This window comes from Sander vitreus, chromosome 4 (assembly GCF_031162955.1).
Source record: "Sander vitreus isolate 19-12246 chromosome 4, sanVit1, whole genome shotgun sequence".
NCBI lineage: Eukaryota > Metazoa > Chordata > Actinopteri > Perciformes > Percidae > Sander > Sander vitreus.
In genome coordinates, this window is record NC_135858.1 from 13,682,281 (window position 1) to 13,702,870 (window position 20,590).

The 20,590-nt window shown below is 40.9% G+C and overlaps 1 protein-coding gene across 2 annotated transcripts in view; it reads right to left on the reverse strand.

Moving 5' to 3' along the window:
• LOC144516821 (sodium-coupled neutral amino acid transporter 3-like) overlaps positions 1 to 18,380 on the reverse strand; it is a 43,218-nt gene extending 24,838 nt beyond the window's left edge. For both annotated transcript variants that reach the window (XM_078248453.1, XM_078248452.1), the window contains exon 1: positions 18,083 to 18,380. The gene's annotated coding sequence lies outside the window, so the exon portion shown is untranslated. The remainder of the gene's footprint in view (positions 1 to 18,082) is intronic.
• Between the last annotated feature and the right edge of the window lie 2,210 nt (positions 18,381 to 20,590).

Sequence of the window (20,590 nt, forward strand, 5' to 3'; positions counted from 1 at the left end):
GTAATTATGGGAAAAGTCATGCCGTTGTTGGATGAATGAAACAATTGCTGTAACTCTTCAATAGGCAGCAAAATATATAATATTGTTTGCCGTGAATAACACAAGCTGTGAGTGTATTGAGAGGGGACCTATATAAATGAACTGCATGCATACCCTTCTTACTACAGTTACAACTTTTAACAAAACAATAAATAAGGGTCCACAGGAGAGCCGCCTCCATCCTCAAGGACCCCAACCATCCCCAGCACGGACTGTTCACACTTCTACCCTCAGGCCGGAGGTACAGAAGTGATAAATGCAGGACCACAGACTAAAGAACTCTTTCTTTCCTACTGCCATCAGACTCCTAAACAGCGTATAGGACTTTATACTCATGGTTCACCTCATAACTGTACTCAACTGTTTACATTCTTTCCACATGCACTTGTTTGCATATGCATAACTTGCACTGTTTACCTTTGCACTGTTTATTGTTAGTATTGCTTTATTTTTCACATGTTGCCTTTTAAAATTGTTTTATTTTGTATATTTGTGGTATATATTGTAGGGGTGGGGGGAAAAAATCGATACAGCATAGTATCGCAATATTTTCTGTGGCAATACTGTATCGATACGCAGGCGCCAAGTATCGATCTCTTATTATAGATGTGTTGGTCAGTTTGTCTGCTTGACAATCCCATTTTGGAGCAATACAATTGAAGTGAGATGAACAAACAGAGAAATGTATCTTTTTAGACAAAACAGATTATTGTATGACAATAAAACTTTTTAACTTGATAACCCACAACTAACTCTCTTTACCAGGGTAAAACACCATGGCACACAACAATTTGTGACACATAAACAATTTGTAAAACTTATAATTGTACAATCACAAAATTACACCGCAGGGTGAGGGCCAGCATTATGGATGGCATACTCTGTCGCTCTAAGTGTTGGGGTTCCCCCATTGGCAGTTGCTGATTAACTTCCTCATTACACATTGGATGCATATTTGATCAGTTATCAGAATCACATAATTTATATAATATGTCTTCTATATCGTTTATAATAGATCATCTGTGGGTTTTCCTGCAAGATTCACTCGCTAGCGTAAAAAAAAATAGACGAGACGCCGAAACAATTGCTCCAGACCACGAGCCATTCACAGAGCTCGGTGGCGCAGCGAGTGCTGTATGAACTAGGGATGCACCAAATCCAGATTTTTGGGGTTCGGCTGAATACCGAATCCACTGGTTAAGATTCTGCCGAATCGGAAACCGACTACCGAATACCGAATCCTACTCCCATCCTCAGTCCATTAAGACAGTAAACACATTAATGAAGTAAACAACATCCACAGCCTCTAAAATAGTTAAATGTAACAACTTAATGTTGAATTCACACACTCTTTTCACATCATAGGAAAGCACATCGCTATCGCCAGATGAGTGACAATTTTGTTTGGCAAATTTTCGCTTAGCAGTGTATGATGAAGGCATGTTGGCTGGCCGGCCGTTCGGTCACTCCACTCCCACTATAGGGAAACTCATTTGCCGAGAGAACAGCTGACAGTCCGGGAGAGGCACTGTCTGGTTAACACAAGTTTTTAGCTGTGACTGTCCTTCCTTTGCCGTACCTTAAGTTGCTGCATTTTGGCTGCTGTCTGTAGATTCTTTCATGCACAACTCGTATTCTTTCGGATGTTTCATACGCAAATGTTTTAACAGCGGCAATGTTGTGTATCGTTTAGGGTCCTTGCCACCACGAGACAAATCGGTACTGCGACAAAAAGTACTGCCAAACAACACTTTTTCTGCCACCTACGTACGGTGTTTACGTAGGTCCACCTACGTAAACACCTTCCCGTAATCAACGGCGGTGTCATTACGTCGACCAGTGTAGCGCGCGTAGTGCAAGCGTAAGGTTCGGTTCGGTGGAAAAAAATTCTAAGGTTTGGCAGAAACCGAAACCAGTCAAAAAGCCCAATATTCTGCTGAATCCGAACCCAAATCCTGGATTCGGTGCATCCCTAGTATGAACAGAACATTTGCTTAACATGGATGCCGATGGGCACCCTGGTAGCTCACCTGGTTGAGCGTGCGCCCCATGTACTAAGGCTGGTCCTTACCGCAGTGACCCGGGTTCAATTCCGACCCGTGGCCCTTTGCTGGTCCTTAGTACATGGACCTCAGCGACCTGTGTTCAATTCCGAACCGTGGCCCTTTGCTGCATTTTATCCCCCTCTCTCTCTCCCACAGTCCTGTCTTAAGCTGTCCTATCCAATAAAGGCAAAACAGTCCATAAAAATAATTGTAAAAAAAAAAAAATAATAATAACATGGGTGGAGGAGTGGGCGAGGCTTCAGCGGCCTGTGTAAACCCGGTGAAAGATAAACTGCTCAAATAACAAAAAGTAGTAGGCCTACACATTATATAGAAGGGAGAAAACATCTTTAAAATAGAACCATCTGAAAGAAGCGCAAGGAAAGGATGCCAGCGGTTTCAGTTTTAGTTTTTCGGGCAGAGATATTAACATCGGTGCACCAAAGAGAGCAGAGAAGTAAACAGTGAGGTGGTAGTAAATGTACAGTGTAGGTTTCAGTTTAGCCATAAATAAATGCTGCAGCTCCTCAAGACCAATATTTGAGGTTGTGGTTCATAATTGTCATGAGGTGCAACCTAGGTCTGGTCTGATACAAACAAAGTAACATTAATTACACAATTACAGATGAGTAATCCAGAACAGTAACTTGTTGAAAATAGAATTGAAAAGCAGTCCTTAAGTATTTGTCTTAAATGTGTCTTTACCATGTCATGTGATACTTCAGTACACAACAAACAAATATTACTGGGACCACTACAGATGAACATTTAATATCTATATTCACATTATAGACACCAATGCTGACTATACCTGTAACAATTTGGCCGTAATTAAGCACTTTGACTATATGTTAGCCATATGTTAGGTTTGGACCAAGTCTTGGTATATCCATATGTACTCCTGACAGTCGAATAAACCACTATAAATCTATAATAAGGCCCAGTCATGCAAAAACTAAACTAAATACTGTGATATACCGTCAAACTGTCAGAATCGTTAAATAAAATACCATGATTTTGGTCTTTGTTGCACGTCGTTCCCCATCTCTCTCCCATCATTACCTCACATCCTTATGCCCTATAAAAAGTGGTGCTTTGAAGTCTAAATAGTCTAATGTCTCTATTGACTTGCTTTGAGCGTTTGTTTGAACTGTGTGTTCAAGTCTCTCATTAGACACTACTCTCTCTCTCTCTCTCTCGCTGCTACAGGCCCTGAGTACCACTGTGATTAACCAGCAGAGAGAATAGGAGATTATCTTCTGACGAAGAGATTTCTATGTCAGTTTCTTAGATGCTCCTCATCTCCAGGGTTCATATAAGCTGCTGTGAGATACACACATCAGAGACTATGAAATGTTGCAGGACGTGGCAGTGCATTTAAATATTCACTGTCATGTGAAAGGTATTATATCACAGCAACCCAAGTTTTATGTTTTATGTGAAATTATTGCGATAAACGATAATATTGTCGTTTCATCTAATATAATGATAATGGCATAATAATGCAGGTACACCTTTTCAAAGATCAATAAACTTGTATTTCTAAAGAATATTTAACACTGGAACTGGAAGACATTTTAAATATCCACAATATGTCTTTGATCTCCTTTAGTATGTCGTCTTTCACGCTGTTGTACAGTTGTGGAATTGCCGTTTGTGACACGTATGTTCTCCCAGGCAATTTGTACTGGCTATCAAATGTTTGCAGCATTCCTCGAGTGTTTGTTTGTGCGATTAGACTACAGACTCTGTACTACATTTAGCAATTATTTATTAAACACTAAACATTAAATTTAAATAATATATAATTAATAAATTATATCTATATCTATGTAGCTATCTGCCACATGGCGAGTAAATGTTTCTATCAAAATAGTTCTGTTTTTCAGTCTTCATTTTGGCGAAGGTGCAGCTACTTTCTTCTGCTCCTCTGCTGTCTGCAGATCGGAGCTTCGCGGGGACAGGCTGACAACCACACACACCCACACACACCCACATACACAAACACTGGCGTGCACACGAAAACTGGCGCGCACACCATACGCCAGCCACCACATCACTTCTGTTTACTGATAGATATCGTTTATCTCAGGCTAATTAATTAGCTAGTAAGTGGCGATTTTTGGCAGCCAGCCTTCCAAAAGAAAGCACAATGAAAATAAATAACCGATCATTAACCGTTGACCGACAAGCAGGTAACGGAGTCTCAGTTCACCGTCCGGGAGCCTCTGACACACTTTCCGCACTCCGTATCCGCGGACAGCTGTTAATGCTCTGTGCATTGTCGGACACATGCAGCCAGCCTTTCCTGAAACCGCTTGCAAGACAAGTCCACAGCGGCGTGTATGTCCGAGCCTGTCTCCACCTGCAGGTTGTCAACTGTGTGCTTTGGAATCAAAGGGAGAAAACAGGACGCCGAGTAACACGGCGGATATCGCTCATATACTTTTTGACGCCGCCTTAACTGCAAAGTGCTGTGGGAAACCCTGCTCCAACAACTAGCGTTTTCCGCCACTAGCGTTTTCCGCCAGGAAAGAGAGAGAGAGCGAGTGAGTGAGTGAGTAAGTGAGTGAGTGAGTGAGTGAGTGAGTGAGTGAGTGAGAGAGAGAGAGAGAGAGAGAGAGAGAGAGAGAGAGACAAGGAAAACAAACAAGCACGCAACTGGAAATTATCGCGGCCGGAAAAATTATCGAGCTCATTTTTTTTATCGTGCGATTACTTGATTTATTGACTATCGCGACAGGCCTACCCCAAATCTCCTTTGATGGTTCGGGAATCAACATTTCCTTATAAAGGGATGCATGCTGATGTGTGTAAGTACAGTATGGAATGGTGAATGACATGGCAGACTGCCAATGAAGCAGTTATCGTGCACATCACCAGACATAATCTAAAATATTTGCACAAAAAACACACGGCTGTCTATAATCAATCATCTTAATGCATGCATACCTGATTTTAACTAACATAACATTTATGCAAAATCATGGACAAGATCTCAGATGCACAGGTTGGATTATATACTTAAGTGAAAAAATATAATGTCCGCAACGCTGCTTTAAGCTACCATATTTAATACAAAGGCAACGTTTCGACCCTGCTGGGTCTTCTTTAGGCAAATGCATTATCCTGAAGAAGACCCAGCAGGGTTGAAATTAGAGATGTTCCGATACCGATACCAGTATCGGTATCGGCTCCGATACTGCCTAAAACACTGGTATTGGTATCAGGAAGTACTGGAGTTTATGCACCGATCCGATACCGCGTAATAAAGCCCTAAAGAAAAAATACGTTGTAGTAGTAGTAGTTTATTTATGTTCTTTTTCAGTTATAACTGACTGTCAAACTGCATAATAAAAGAACGTTCTGTGGCATTCATGCCACATCCATACAGGGATAGTAGTATACAGTTGTTAAAACATAATAAAATATATGACACACTGGTATCGGATCGGTACTCGGTATCGGCCGATACGCAAGTTCAAGGTATCAGAATCGGTATCGGAAAGCAAAAAATGGTATCGGACCATCTCTAGTTGAAACGTTGCCTTTGTATTAAATATGGGAGTTTAAAGCAGTGTTGCGGACATTATATTTTTTCACTTTAGTATTTCTCATTTGTCCTGCACCTGCCAGATGGTAGGATGTGCACACAATTACTTTTATAAATGGATTATTTACTTATCACAAACTATTTGAAACTGTTACAGAATGTGTAAAACAACAGGTGGTGGGGACGCTATCTTTTTTTGTGAAATTAGCATGTCCTTAAAACACGTTGGTGACATTTGTTTCACCAATAGTCGCTCAGTTTTACCAACATTTATTTGGTTTCCTGAGCTCCACATCCCACTCTAATGAAACTAGAGAGGGGTTGTTTGTGGCTTTAAAAATATTATCAAATGAAGCTTCAAGAAGACAACTGTCAGCCAATGTCATCATCACACTGAGGCTCCACCTCTATAGTCAGCTAGCATCTAATGATCATCTTAGCTGAAGAATATCTAAACCACCGTACTGTACCACCACATTTTGTCGATCGCTGCTGTCATTGCAGTCTATGCTGCTTCGCCGCTCAACCACCCCACTGCCACCAGTGTCAAGGCCTCGTCTACAGCTCCGATTGGCTTATATTTATTGGGCTCGAGCCCTACACATCTAATCTAATAGACGGGATCAACGAAGTCTTTATCAAATAAAGCTTCTGTATTATGTTAACTTGTGTTTATTCTTGAATTTCATCAGTTCATCCTTGAGTCCAAGTGGATGTTTGTGCAAAATTTGAAGAAATTCCCTCCAGCAGGTTCTAAGATTACGTGTTCACAAGAATGGGACGGACGGACAGACAGATGAAAAACCCACACACATAATGCATCCAGCCATAACAAGTTGGTAACCAAGGAATATAAGGAGCCTCATGCTTCAATGGCTATTAAATGACAATATAAATTTGAAGTTCTGCACGTGCCTCTACTCTAATGACAAAATCCACTCCAAAATAATTTTTGTTTTCCGCAATATCTCCTCTCTAAGACTACATCTGTTGATTTTGAGTCACTTGTTTGGTCACTCAAATTTGTGTATTTTTTCTGTGAGACTCGAAGAGGCCAATGTTTTGTCTCCTGCCCTAACTGGCGTGCTGTAGCTCAAGGAAGTCTGCACTACAACGTGGGGCAGCACCCAGTAAAGAGTGAGGCATCAGCCGGTGTGGATTGTGTTTAGTGTCTCGTGACATGCCTACATGAGAGCACCAGACTGGTGACTCACTGAAAATGTAATTTATTTATAGGTTCACACAACTCTTTCTGTCACTCTGGCTCAATTCTGACACTAGACACCCCACATACATGAAGGGACAATAAAGCAATGTATAACCACACATAGTAGTCCAGAGACTTCTTTAAAACAGTGCAAGAAGGACAAGTGAAAGGTACAAACAGCTATTGGGATGGGATTGAGGATATAAGTAAAGTCCTGTGAGATCAAACAAAAGGGGAGTGGTAAGATGCAGGACTAAAGTAATCAATACGATGTGAAGGGTCAGATTTACGTACCACTACCGGTCAAAAGTTTGGGGTCACTTAGAAATTTCCATTCCACTCCATTATAGACAGAATACCAGCTGAGATCAGTTGCATTGTTTATATTAATCAGGGCAGCAGTTTTCAGATTACATTATGTGTTTACATAATTGTAAAAGGGTTCTCCAATGTTTTCTCAGTTAGCCTTTTAAAATGATATCAGATTAGTAAACAGAATGTGCCTTTGAAACATTGGATGAATGGTTGCTGATAATGGGCAATGTAGATATTGCATTAAAGGAACACGCCGACTTACTGGGTCTTTAGCTTATTCACCGTAACCCGCAGAGTTAGACAAGTCGATACATACCCTTCTCATCTCCGTGCATGTTGTAACTCTGTCTGACGCCCCCAGCACAGATCCTGGAGGTAACCGGTTCCAACTAGCCTACTGCTCCAAATAAGTGACAAAATAACACCAACATGTTCCTGTTGACATGTTGTGATTTGTATAGTCACAGGGTGTACAAATAACAAGGTCACTATGCTGTCATTATCTAGTAATTGTTGACTCTATTACTCAAACTCTGAGCAAACTCCAGGCGAACTCTCTGCTACTCACCACAGGGCTTCAGGTGCTGCTAGCAAATCACTCCGCCCAAGTAGCAGAAGTAGCAGTGCTTCGCCTTTCTGAGAATATAGTTCCCAGTTTGTATACGGTTAGAAGACGGCTATGTCTCATATGACCTTGTTATTTGTACACGCTGCGACTATACAAATCACAACATGTCAACAGGAACATGTTGGTGTTATTTTGTCACTTATTCGGAGCAGTAGGCTAGTTGGAACCGGTTACCTCCAGGATCTGTGCTAGGCTTAGCTAGGGCGTCAGACAGAGTTACAACACGCAAAGAGATGAGAAGGGTATGTATCGACTTGTCTAACTATGAGGGTTTCTGTGAATAAGCTAAAGTCCCAATAAGTCGGCGTGGTCCTTTAAAGATCAGCCACCAACTCAGATCAGCTGGTATTCTGTCTATAATGGAGTGGAATGCAAATTTCTAAGTGACCCCAAACTTTTGACCGGTAATGTACATTAAGTGCAGGGAGATGAGCCTTGCTTAAAGGTGCAGTAGGTAAGACTTTCTGTCATATTTGCTGAAACTGACCCTAGTAGTAGAACTATATGAAGCAGGTAATTTAAAAAAAAATCCAGCTCCTCTGGCACCAACTACAGCCTGTAGTGCGATTTGCAAAAATCCACCGCTCCCTGTTCAGATGCACCAGTCATGGCTAGGGGGGGGGTGTCTAACTGTGTGTCAATCACTCCTCATGCACATGCATTCATTCTCCCTTGTGGGGGGAGGGGCTTAGGAGACCATTTTGGGCTTTAGCAGAAAGGGGGGAGGGACTGAGAAGTTGTTCAAATTTTTTGGCTAAGTCCTGGATCTTCGCAATCCTACCTACAGCACCTTTAAATTTGCGCTAGTAGCATCTGATTCGCTCAATGAGACACAAACGGCACACACTGCAATGTCTTCTCAAAAGAATTAGATTGCTATAGTGTATTAGCTAAATTCAAGTCCCACAAAACCAAAAATTTCCATCCATTGTTTGGTGCTGTAAAATAGTAAAATTTGGTCTTTGTTTATTATTACTGCACTTTTTCTTTCTATTTATGCATGCATGTATTCATTAATTTGTTAATGCAGTTCCCAGTAAAATATTTCGGAGATATTTCCATTCAAAACTGGTTCTTGCAAATTGTGTGAATGTTATCAAATCCAGCGGAATCTGTAATCAAGCAGATTTTCTCCTGTTATTTGCGCAATTCTTTATTAAGCTCATTGGCCTTAGATGACAGTCAAATTGTAGCTCCAGGGTGCAGTTTATGTTTAACACATAGTATAACATACAAACACACACACACACACACACACACTCCAGGTGCAGAATGGACCTAAAGCGTAGTACATTTAAGTCACTGCGGGAAAGTGTGCCGTTTTGCTCTTGAGGTGATGAGCTGCTTTAAAATATTTGACAGGTTGTTAAGATGCTGTACAGTCCTACATCTGTTTACAACAACATACTTCATATATAGAGCAAATTATTCACTTGATTTGAATGTGATCTCAGCCTTCATCACCTCTGTGCAGAACACAGTAACATTGTGCTATGCTGCCGCTTAATATGCAAAACTGCAAATTAACAAGCACCTTTTATAACATATTTTACATACATGACACTGACTATTTGTACAACTAAGTGTTTTCTTACAAGATGGCACATTGTGTGTTGTCTAAAAAATGTGTTATACACATTGCAACAACAAAAATATATGCCACAATGTGACACTGTGTACGTCGTTTGTAGGCATGGGCCAGTATGAGATTCTGACGGTATTAGGGCTGCAACTAACGATTATTTTAATAATCGATTAATCTGTCGATTATTTTTTCGATTAATCGATGAATCGGATAAAAAAACAAAAAACATTAATTTACATACTTACATACATACTTGTTGTTTTAGTTAATAGTTGTGTAAAGGTAAGTAACCCAAAGAGCAGATACAGACAAGACACACACACACACACACACACACACACACACACACACATTCACTTGAAGCTTATTCATTAAATTATTACCATCATTGTAGTAAGTGCAAGTTAAGTTCATATGTCCACCACATTTAAACAGCTTAAGATGACCAAGTGCTATAGAAGAACTTTAAAATGAAAGTACAACACACACAAATATATTTGTCAACAATAACTGATATGGGACAAAGCACAGAATACCTACATTCAAAAATTAATGGGCCAAAAAAGGCGAGTGAATAAAAACGTGTCTTTAGTCTTGCAAATTATACCACCGCTGCTTTACTACTGTTATTAACGAGCTAACGCTAGCTTGTCATGCTTGTCAAGCTGGATAACGAGTAAACACCACACCAGCACCAGAAGAGCTACTGGAGGGACGTTACGTTCCTCACTTCAAAAAGGAACAAAAGTAGGATTCTGTAGTGACTTTACCCTGCTGTTGAACTCCTCATCAAGGACTCCAACATGTTTACGTTTTAGGTGCTGAATCATCACCGTGGTGCGCCTGTGCCATGCCATGTTGCTTTTGCTCATCTTGCAATTAACACGTTTTTGATTTATTTAGTGTGAAATGCTCCCACACCTTGGATGACTTAGGTCGTACTGATTTCTCTGCCTCCGCCATGTGTTTCAGAACAACATTACGGGTCTCTCCGGTCTTTCTCCGTATTTCAACCCGGTCTCACGGCAGTTTGTGTAAATGTCACGTTATTTTTAATCTACTGATACGTGTTCACGGGGACGTTTTTCTCGTGGTGGCCAGCACGAAATACCCTACAGGGAAAGGACGCCTCACACGCCGGGAGACGGCCGAAAAGGACGCCTCAGATGCCGGGAGGCATATAAGTCGTCGCGCTGCGCTACATTTTTTTTTTTATCTCCGCGACTGAGTGGCATATTGATACAACGAATCGATAATGAAATTTGTTGCCGACTTTTTTAATTATCTAATTTTATCGATTCGTATGATAACCTTCAGCAAAAATATCACGGTTTCACGGTATTGCAATTACAGCTTTAAAATGTATTATTTTGAAATGTCTGTGTAAAAAAAACACAACTTTTTTTTCAATTGAACACAATGTATTTTATTTTTAAACACACTGCACACTGGCAGGGAGATGGATTTCAAAACTGCACTTTCTGTCCTTGAAGACTCTGAAAATTTTAGTGCTTTTGAAACCGTGACTTTTTCAAGCCGCAGTATACCTTGAAACCGGTAACCGGCCCACGTCTATTCGTTTGCAGAAGGGAATCATAGGGGCAGAGTGAAAAGTCATAGCCAGGAAGGTGTATACCTGAAGTTACATTTTCACACATTAGAAAAACAGAATGAATTTATGGAAAAGTGATTAGATGGAGATAAATTGCATGATCAGATTAAGTCTTCTTGCCAAAGCAGTAAATTACTGGGACAGATGTAACTGTGTTTTTTGTTTTCTTAGAACTTAAAAAAAGGAAATGTATTTGCCCTTGCATATTATCTGAATGAATAAAGTAAGGATGATGAGAACTGGGCAGTCTGTCTGTCTGGACAGTAACACAATGCTGGCATGATAATGTCAAATCAAATTTGGCCTGTTCACAGAATGCTGTCAAATACAGCACTGGAAGCAAATGCCAGTATACTCACTGACTGATAAGAAAGCTTACAAGTCATGGTGAGAGCAACTGTTCAAAACCAGATGTTTTTAACCATCAACACCTCAATGGTCAATTTAGAATTTGCTACATCTGTCTCACAGTTAATCAATATACCATCCTCAAAAAAAACTACTATCCAAAATCTACAGAATAGTGATGCAGACAGACACCACCATAAGTCTACCTTCTGCTAAATGGGAATCGGATCTATCTATTTCCACCGATGCCAATTTCTGGACCGAAGTCTGCAGAAATACCTTTCTCATGACCAAAAACACCAACTTGCAGCTAATACAATACAAGACTATCCACAGGACTCAGCTCACTGGACGGAAATTATTTCACATGGGTTTCACTTCAGACATCTGTACCCACTGCACACAGACATGCCCGGACACATATATTCATGCACTCTGGCACTGTATTCCTATTGAACAATTCTGGGAAAAGATTACAGGGCTCCTTTCCACCTTCCTTGGCTGCGGCATCCCAACTTCCCCATCTCTCTGTCTGCTTGGAGATACCTCCACAATCAACCTGAACCATCTTAAGAGTAAAACTTTGCTGGTCGCGCTAGCTGTTGCCAAGAAAACCATCCTCATGAACTGGAAAACAAAGAACTAAATTCATATCTCTATCTGGAAAAAAATATTATTGGATCACATCTCACTAGAAATATCAAATATCCCATCTGAAAATAACTCAAAAGACTCCCTCTCCATATGGCCATCACTCTCCAAATTCCTAAAGTCATAGCTCCGTTGGCCTGCTCTGCCTGAGACCCAGTTTTCGTTACCATTAACCTTATCAAACATGCCTCATCATTGCCCCTATACATCCTCACCGCTCATGCCACATCAAGACATAATAAAGCATTCTAAACTAATCAGTAGGATTGGGATGAGGCCCCACTACCTACCACAAATTGCTCCTCTATGTTTCCTCCCTTCAATAGCTTAATATCAGTTTCCCTCTGTGCTGCTCTGGCCCCCGGGGGCCCGGGACTGGCTGCCTTGTGGGGCGGTTGGGTGGATGAGTTGGAGGGGGGTGTCTACCCTGAGGGGGGATGTGCGCCCGGAACGACCTCCCTGCCGCCGCACCTCCGCAACCCTCCTCCACGCCCTGTGACTGCCCGGGCCGGCTCCACTCTGCACACCTCACTTTTTAATGCTCCTCACACTAGATGTCTATCATTCACACTCCCAATCAATAAAACAACAACCAAATCAACTAGGAATATGGCCAGGTGGGGCGCTCTGTGGGAGGCCTGAAGAGGCCCTGCGCAGTCGCGCCCCACCTCTTTTAATGCATCACATATTAGAGGAGGCACATAATCAGTCCATTCCAGTCCAGTCCATAGGAAGGGCAAGGGCGGTGCTTGAGGAGAGACCTAAATAAGTTCTCCCTTCTGCTCTGCACCTCTTTTTAAGCACCTAGACATTAGAAGGCACATATATCACAGGGAGAGTGGGGTGTGTGAATGGGTTGGTCCGTCGGTTGGATAACAACTGTTGCCTGGGATGGGTAGGGCGGGGTGCGGTGGTTCTGGCATCATTCGCCCTTGGACGCCCCACTCCTATCCCCTCAGAAGCCCTGTGCCCACCCCCGGGTCGGCTATTAATGCACACACATGCACCTCCCCCACCCCCATTGTTAACTGTCCCCTGTAGCGTTTAGTCAAGTACTGTCTTTATATGTTTTATGTTCTGTGTTCACTAAGCTCTGTTTATGTATGTCAAATAGTCTTTGTATACTGTATTTTACATGTGTCTTGGGTTATGTAGGTTTTGTGTTGTTTTGTAATTATTTGTATAACACCTATGGCAAAACTTAATAATAAAAAAAAACAGATGTTTTTAGTATAGCTATATAAATATGAAAAAATTCTGACAAGCAACTTAACCGTACACACTGCAGGTTTGTGTAGTTGGTTTTTCTGCTTAAATATACAAAATTTAGCTTAATTTGGGAGTTCCCTTAAACTAGCTTTTTTTTAACAATTAAAAATACAGCAGAAAAATAAAATAAAAATACATGTGTCAATACTCTGGTGGACAAACAATAAAATGGTGACTGTTTCAAAACATATTTTTGGCATTTCTGTACTTCAATGTCTTGTCATTTATCGAATGAAATATCCGCTGACACCGTTATATCTGCAATGAATTAAGATCAGCCAATATATATCAGCCTTTCCGTTTCATCAATTAAGTTCGGATGGATAGTTCTTAAACCACTCCTGCAGAATTATTCACTTCTACGCCACTGATCTGTATGTTCAGTATATTTCAAACAATCGTCGCATCATAAGTACATCACTAAATACAGTACTTTTGGAGTGTATTTGGCTTTGTTGGGGAGAACCTATGAGTGGTTGGAACATACTTGAACACACAAATCAAAGTATTCCTTTAAACGTTGTGTAAAAGAAAAACCTGGTTTTCACTTAGTTCGGGCATACAATGAAACAAAAGCCCTCCGCCCATGTTTCGTCTCAATGTTAGGCTCTGGACTTTGGACCAATGTGTAAGATCTAGCTTTAAGAAGTCCGTGTTTATAGTGCTGCAACTAACCATTATTTTTATTATCAATTCATCAGTATCATCATTCATTCATTTATTTGTTTTCTGTGTCACGCCAAACATTTGGCCCACGTGGGATTACAATTCAGTTCTTTTTCTCAATGATTTGTCTATAAAACATCAGAAAACAGTGGAAAATCACATTATCCTAGGGCACGAGGTGACGTCATCAAATATCTTGTTTTGTCCAACTAACAGTTTAAAACCCCAAATATGCAATGTAAGTAATGGAAGACCAAGAAAAGTAGCAAATTGTCATTTGAGAACCTTAAATCATTAAATGTTTGGCATTTGTGCTTAAAGAATGACTTAAATGATTAATCGTTTATTAAAATAGTTGCAGATTGATTTTCTTTTTGATCGATTAATCGTCTAATTGTTGTAGATCTATTTGTTTACTTAACAGGTCTTACTTGATAAAAAAGCATATACGATTGTCTCCTTCTTAGGATAGTAAGCTGTGGTTAATTTGGACAGCGGCTCCATAAGCAGATTGTCTAAGGCCTGAACAAAAAAAAAGACAGCGATGACACAACCTCAACACAGAAACCGTATGACAGTTATATTAGTTAAAACAATAGGACAGGATGCAATCAGCCAACCGGCCTTCCATTCAGACAGTCCTCCCTCAACATCACACTGTTCAATGCAAGTTCTGTCTTCTCTCAATCATGCGCCCTAAAACAAAGTACCATCTTTCCTGTTTCCTCCTCATCACATGGGAGGAGAGCAAAAGAAAAAAAGTGCACCGTGGGGGCGAATGCATTCATTCAGCTGGAAGTACAACACACACAGTGTTTGACCACCAGGGTGGATGTTGCACTGCTGACTCTGTCACATGCTGTAGCAGCACTATGGATGTCCAAATCCCAATCAGAGAACTCCTGAGCACAGCAGGCTGTAAGCAGATCAATGTAAGGCTTAAGTATCAAATCTCTATAGAACTAAGAATTGTGCTAAGTACAACAAGCCAACGATGAATAATGAGCGAAAATTCCACTCTAGCTGAGATTCAGAAGATTGTATAAATCCTTTGGACTTTCTATGGTGGCCCAATAGTGAGACTTTCCTCTATCTGTCCTTCTGAAGTGTCTTTGGCAATTTAATCAAGCCATACAAGAACCAAGAAAGACACGCCAACCAACCCTTTTACTCCGACTTCCTCCTGAGGAGGACACATGAAAGAAATGCACTAAGGCAGTGGTTCCCATCCTGGGTGTTGGGAATAAAACGTTTTGGTAAACTTTGCTTTTCTTGATCTATTCGGGCGTAATCAATCAATCATGAAAAACAATTACTCTTCAATTGAACTGCACACAGCTCATCAACACTGACCCTTTGAGGAACCACTGCAATATTAGGATGGATATGGTATAATGCATGCAGTCCCACTTTGATAAAACAGTGCATGTACATTTTTCAGCCAATATGAAGTTTCAATTACATAAATCAGCTGCTCCCATTAGACATGGATGTGAGACTCTGCTCAATCTACTGCTGATAACTGGACAGCAAAGTGTTGAGGGTATAATAATTTCTCCTACTTAGGATAAATGCCAGCCTATTGGTTAGATGAGTGGTATAACCTTATGCAACCTGCATTTTTTTAATCAGTGATATCCGTCAATCCACACAACTCTTTCAAAAAAACAATTGACGGGTAGAATATGTACAAATACTGGGATAATGACTACGGACAATAAAATAAGCCTGCTTGCCCTCAAAGGGATAGATATAACTTTGGGCCTAGGCTTTGTTATCCTATCCTTTTCAGTCTTTCGAAACCACAAAGCAGATCATCTATCTACTGACAAAATATTACTTTGACTGTGGAAATACAACATATTGTATATATATTTGATTGATTGATGATTTTGTAATCAGTGAAAGGGATTGAGTTAAGGTAATACTTCTGTTTGCCTTGTAAAGGCCAAAATCAAATCCCTGTAAAACCTCAAGTCCAGACAAAAGCTTGTGTCCTTTCATAGTTTAATACCGTCGACAAAGTCACAGCAGGGCGTTCATTTCTTCTCACAGTGAACTAAATTGCATTCTAACTGACTGAACTGAACAATCCCTTCATGTTTTCTTTTTATTCCTGCAGAGGTAAACCAATACTGCTGCAGGTTAAGAATATTTCACATGGACACAGAGCTTTGATCAAATCAAATAGGAACTAAGTGGATATCTGTGTCTATGTCTCATCCAATAGTGAAGAAAAGAAGAGGTAGGACAAGGAGCCATGAACTTTTCTCATCCACTCACCTGAGATTGAAAGCTAAGAACAAATACTAAGGAGACTATTGATAGCTTATTTACTGCTGGCCATGATTTGAATGTGATCTACTACAGTAGTTGTGAATGAGTCTGTGCCCTTTGTTGCATAGCGCTCGGTACTTTCTCCTTGAACTCTACCCTCTTTCCTTCATCGATCGATACATTTTGTAATCAACCGCCGGGGTGTTGACATACTCTTTCTCTTTGAAGTCTAACCTCTTTCCCTGTCAATCGATACATTTTGTAATCAACCGCTGGGGCGTTGACATTTGTTTCACAATATCTTTTCAATCTCTATTCCAATATTCAGCGGTGTACACACATGCATGTGCATGACCACACATATCACCTGACACATTCTTTCACTCTCATACATGTACAAAGATACAATCTGAATCACACAGATGCAGGTGTTAATCACACACGCTGGCTGAGGCTGGATCAGTCTGTTCAGTGTTCACACCGTGATTTCATTCTGTGATGGGGTTTGGAGAGAGGCAGCACATGGGCCCACTACAAGCCAGAGAGAGGAATCAGTCAACTATAATGGCAGAGGCCAAGCAGGCCAGACGTGAGCTCTCGCCAACTCCGGACTGTAAAGTCTAGCAGTCATAGTCTCACCTGCTGCCCACAAGCCCTTGAGGTGACTCATCGTGGAGTAGTGAATGACTGGGGACTTTGCCTGCTGCAGGTGACTCCAGAAACCATGCTGCTGTGGAGAGTTTTATCATGTCAACGGACGTTTTGCGCCTAGCCTAGCTGGAAAATAAATATATTTGCTCAATGTAATTTTATGAGTATATACCTGCCTTTTCAAGAAATCTGATTTACTATGTGCATGTTTGACACTTCAGTTATTACATGTATCGCCTTAAATCAGACCAATCAAACTAAGCAGCATTTTCCTCTGCCAATAACATCAGATATAGATAAATATATATATCTGTATGTGTATATTATTTAAGGGATGAGTTGGTCTCTTCCTATTTAGACTTGGCATCCCACCAAAAGCTTGGGTATGTCAGTTAGACTAGGCAAGATCACCAAGCATGAAGACCAGATGGCACCTGTAGCCGAGCTGTGACATGGTGTGAGACAGCTGTGGATGCTTCGCTTACGATTTAAAAATAGAACGGGCAATAGAAAAATGATGCTTTAAAGCCGTAGCAACTCAGCCACTGAATGCCTCAAACGTGCATTCTCAACAATGTCATTCCCTGTCCTCAGTGCCATACGTTCAGTGGCCTAAGTGTTCAGTTTGGAGAGCATACGCTGGTCATTTGAAAATACTAAGAAGAAGGGTCATTGAGGAGCTTCCAGTATGTCCCTCCAATGCCCAAGTTTAATCTCACTAACTTGATCACGTTGAGAGGGTATCACTGGAATGAATGATTTAATATGAGGTTTCACTCTAAACAGAGGAAACATTTATCCAGTGGTGTAAACGATTTCTACAGATTCTAAGATAAGCCCCAAAGAAGAAAGCATTTATAAAAAAGGGGTCTGTGTAGTCCAAATGGGAGCACTATTACCCATGAAGATCAAGTGCACGGTTTGTAATGTCACCTCTCTACGGCTGGTTATCTGGCGACCGAGGACCTTGCATTTCGCTTGAATGAAACAACCTTAACAACGCTATCTTGACTTGACTTTTACTTCCATTAATTACTCCCATTAGCTAAATGTCACACGCGGATTTAGCATGCGGGGTTATGTTGCACATACACGCTCAAGGAGCGTCGTTTCTTCTTTGTAGTCTAATATTTAAGTCCCCATATTTGTGAAAAACATGTTCGTTGGTAAGTTGAAATGCGTCGTGAGGGCTAGACGTCAATGTTAAAACTTACAATCGCATTTTAATTGCCTTACCAGAGAAGTACCCGAGTCCTCATCCAACTCCAAATATCACCACACAGATCTTGCCTCCGCTTGCAGTGTCTTCCAGCCTCTGTCCCGCTACGTCCGTCCGCCTTCCCTCCAAACTGCGTTAATGTCATGTGTTTTTTTTCCACTAAATTGTAATCGTAATCTTCTCAAAAGTGGGATGTGAAGAGAGCCCGGGTTCCGCCTACCGCACGCACAGCGACCCCAATCAAATTATTGTTGTGTGTATGTTGCGGAGCCAGCGCGCGCAGGGACACGAGAGCCCCCTATTTGGCACGCGCCTTTTTAATCGTCTGGAAATGATGACCCGCGCTATATTGATATCTTCGGTCGGTTAAAGGGTCATCCCCACTGCTTTTAACTTGTTGGAAATGTAACTTACATTTCACACAGGGATGGTGGCGGGGTAAATTCCATGTTCATGGATTTATCGTCGTGCTTGAGCGCGCATTATGAGACAATGAGATAGCGAGTGGTCGCGAGGAGACCACACGCATCATGCATTTATTTAATCTACTCGATTGTTTCCCTTTAAATTCGTTCCAAACATATAACTCACCCGGGCCTTTAAGGAAAATCGAACCAATTGCAATACTATTTTTTGACACGCAATCAACAACGTAAACAGCTGCCTGAGCCATGTGCCACAAAAGCTCACTGTTGCTTACGCACATATACGCACGCTCCTTTTCTAGGTCATCGGTGGTAGCGCGTTTTGATGTCACATCGCTCCGGGGATTGTCTCTTTTCTCTCTGCTCTAGCTCTATTCAAGCGAGGAAGACACACACACCTGCAGTCAAATTAGATCAGGTTCCCTCATCCGGGCGGGCACATTATCTATAGAGAATAAGGCATTAAATACCCAACCACCCAACCTGCGTACAAACACGCACATATACACAGCCTACCTGTATTTGCAAACGTGCATTATCTTTTTCCAAATGCATTTACAATCATGAGACATTTTACACTTTCTCTCGCAAATGACATTCTGTCATTTCAGCCCAGAATGAACCAGAAAGCACAATTTCCTTTGAAGCTGTGGCAGTAAACCTGACCTTGTGGAAAACAGAGGACATTTAACCTCTGGGACATATAAGCTCAGCATCGGCTCTGAGGTTGACATAGTGGGGAATGGCTTCACATAGAGGAAAGGGCCAGAGATGCTGAGAAAGTGGCTGGTGCATCCCAGGGGTCAGCAGAGGAGCTCAACAGATGTATGTTAATAGTTCAAAGACAGAATCGCAAGTGCATTTGCTTTAATCTATGGTTTCATTTTAAGAGCACTATCCTCTGGTTGTTCCTATTCCTGTTCACAAATAACACATTGGTATGCTAAGTTAAGCGCTGTCAACTAATGAGGAGGTGAGGGTAAACGCAAAGGACATCTGGCAACTGGTTCTGGAGGCAAAGCGTTTTCATTCAGCTGTATGAACTCCCCCTGTTCTTTCTTCTTTTAATGGTGTGTACCAGTCTCACCTTGCCTCACCTATCTGTCAGCTTAAAAGGTGATGCATGCATAGTGCTCCAGAGGACTTTCTGACTGCCAAGAACACTGCACAGCAAAGTGTAACCATAGAAACAGGGTGTACAAAAGGTCTGCAACAGCACAAGTTAGATGACCACTTAGCAGAGCTGCTAAATGACTAATGAAGTATGGCAGCAATTAATGTATTAATGTATTTTAGCTCACAAATGACATTCATATGTCAGGGTCCTCTGAGCCTATTACTGGTAATTTAAGTAGCTTACTACACTGAACCCATTGCACAAAATACTTATTCCAGATAGTAATACATGCTTGTTCACACACAAAAACATATCAAAACAAAAAGAAATAGAAACGTCTACAGCCATGCTAGTGGTTCTGCCAGGCTGCAGCCTAATTTGGCACAAAGCTTTGAGCTAAATCATAAAGTCACCTTGCTAACATGCTCCCAATTACAATGTTAGCATGTTGATATCTAGCAGGTATAATGTTAACCATGGTAACCATCTTGGTTTAGCATGTTAGCATGCTAACATTTGCTACACAGCTCTAAACACAGAGGCTGCTGAGGCTGATTGGAAATTCATTAGTCAAAAACCAAAGTATTGAACAAACTGATTTTGTTTTCTGTTTTAGTTTTGGAGTTATTTTAATCTAGACCAAAATGGTGGATTGACTGACCAACCAACTGACAAACATTGCTATGAAAGGCACACAAAAGGTAAATGGAAATAACTTGCAGTTAGTTGGCAGGAGATTGTTAATGTGCATAATGATCAGACAGATTCTTCTTTTACCCTATGAAACTAACAACCTAGTAAAATTTATACAGAATAATACAGATTAAGTAACACATTAACATTTAATGAGGACCTTGCTCGATATATGATAATTTCAATGGCACTTTCACTATTTTGAACATCATTTTATTACTGTTATTTTTGACAACACAGTCTTTTAGTCACAAAAACTCATTATGATTTGTTGATCAAAAGCAGTTTCC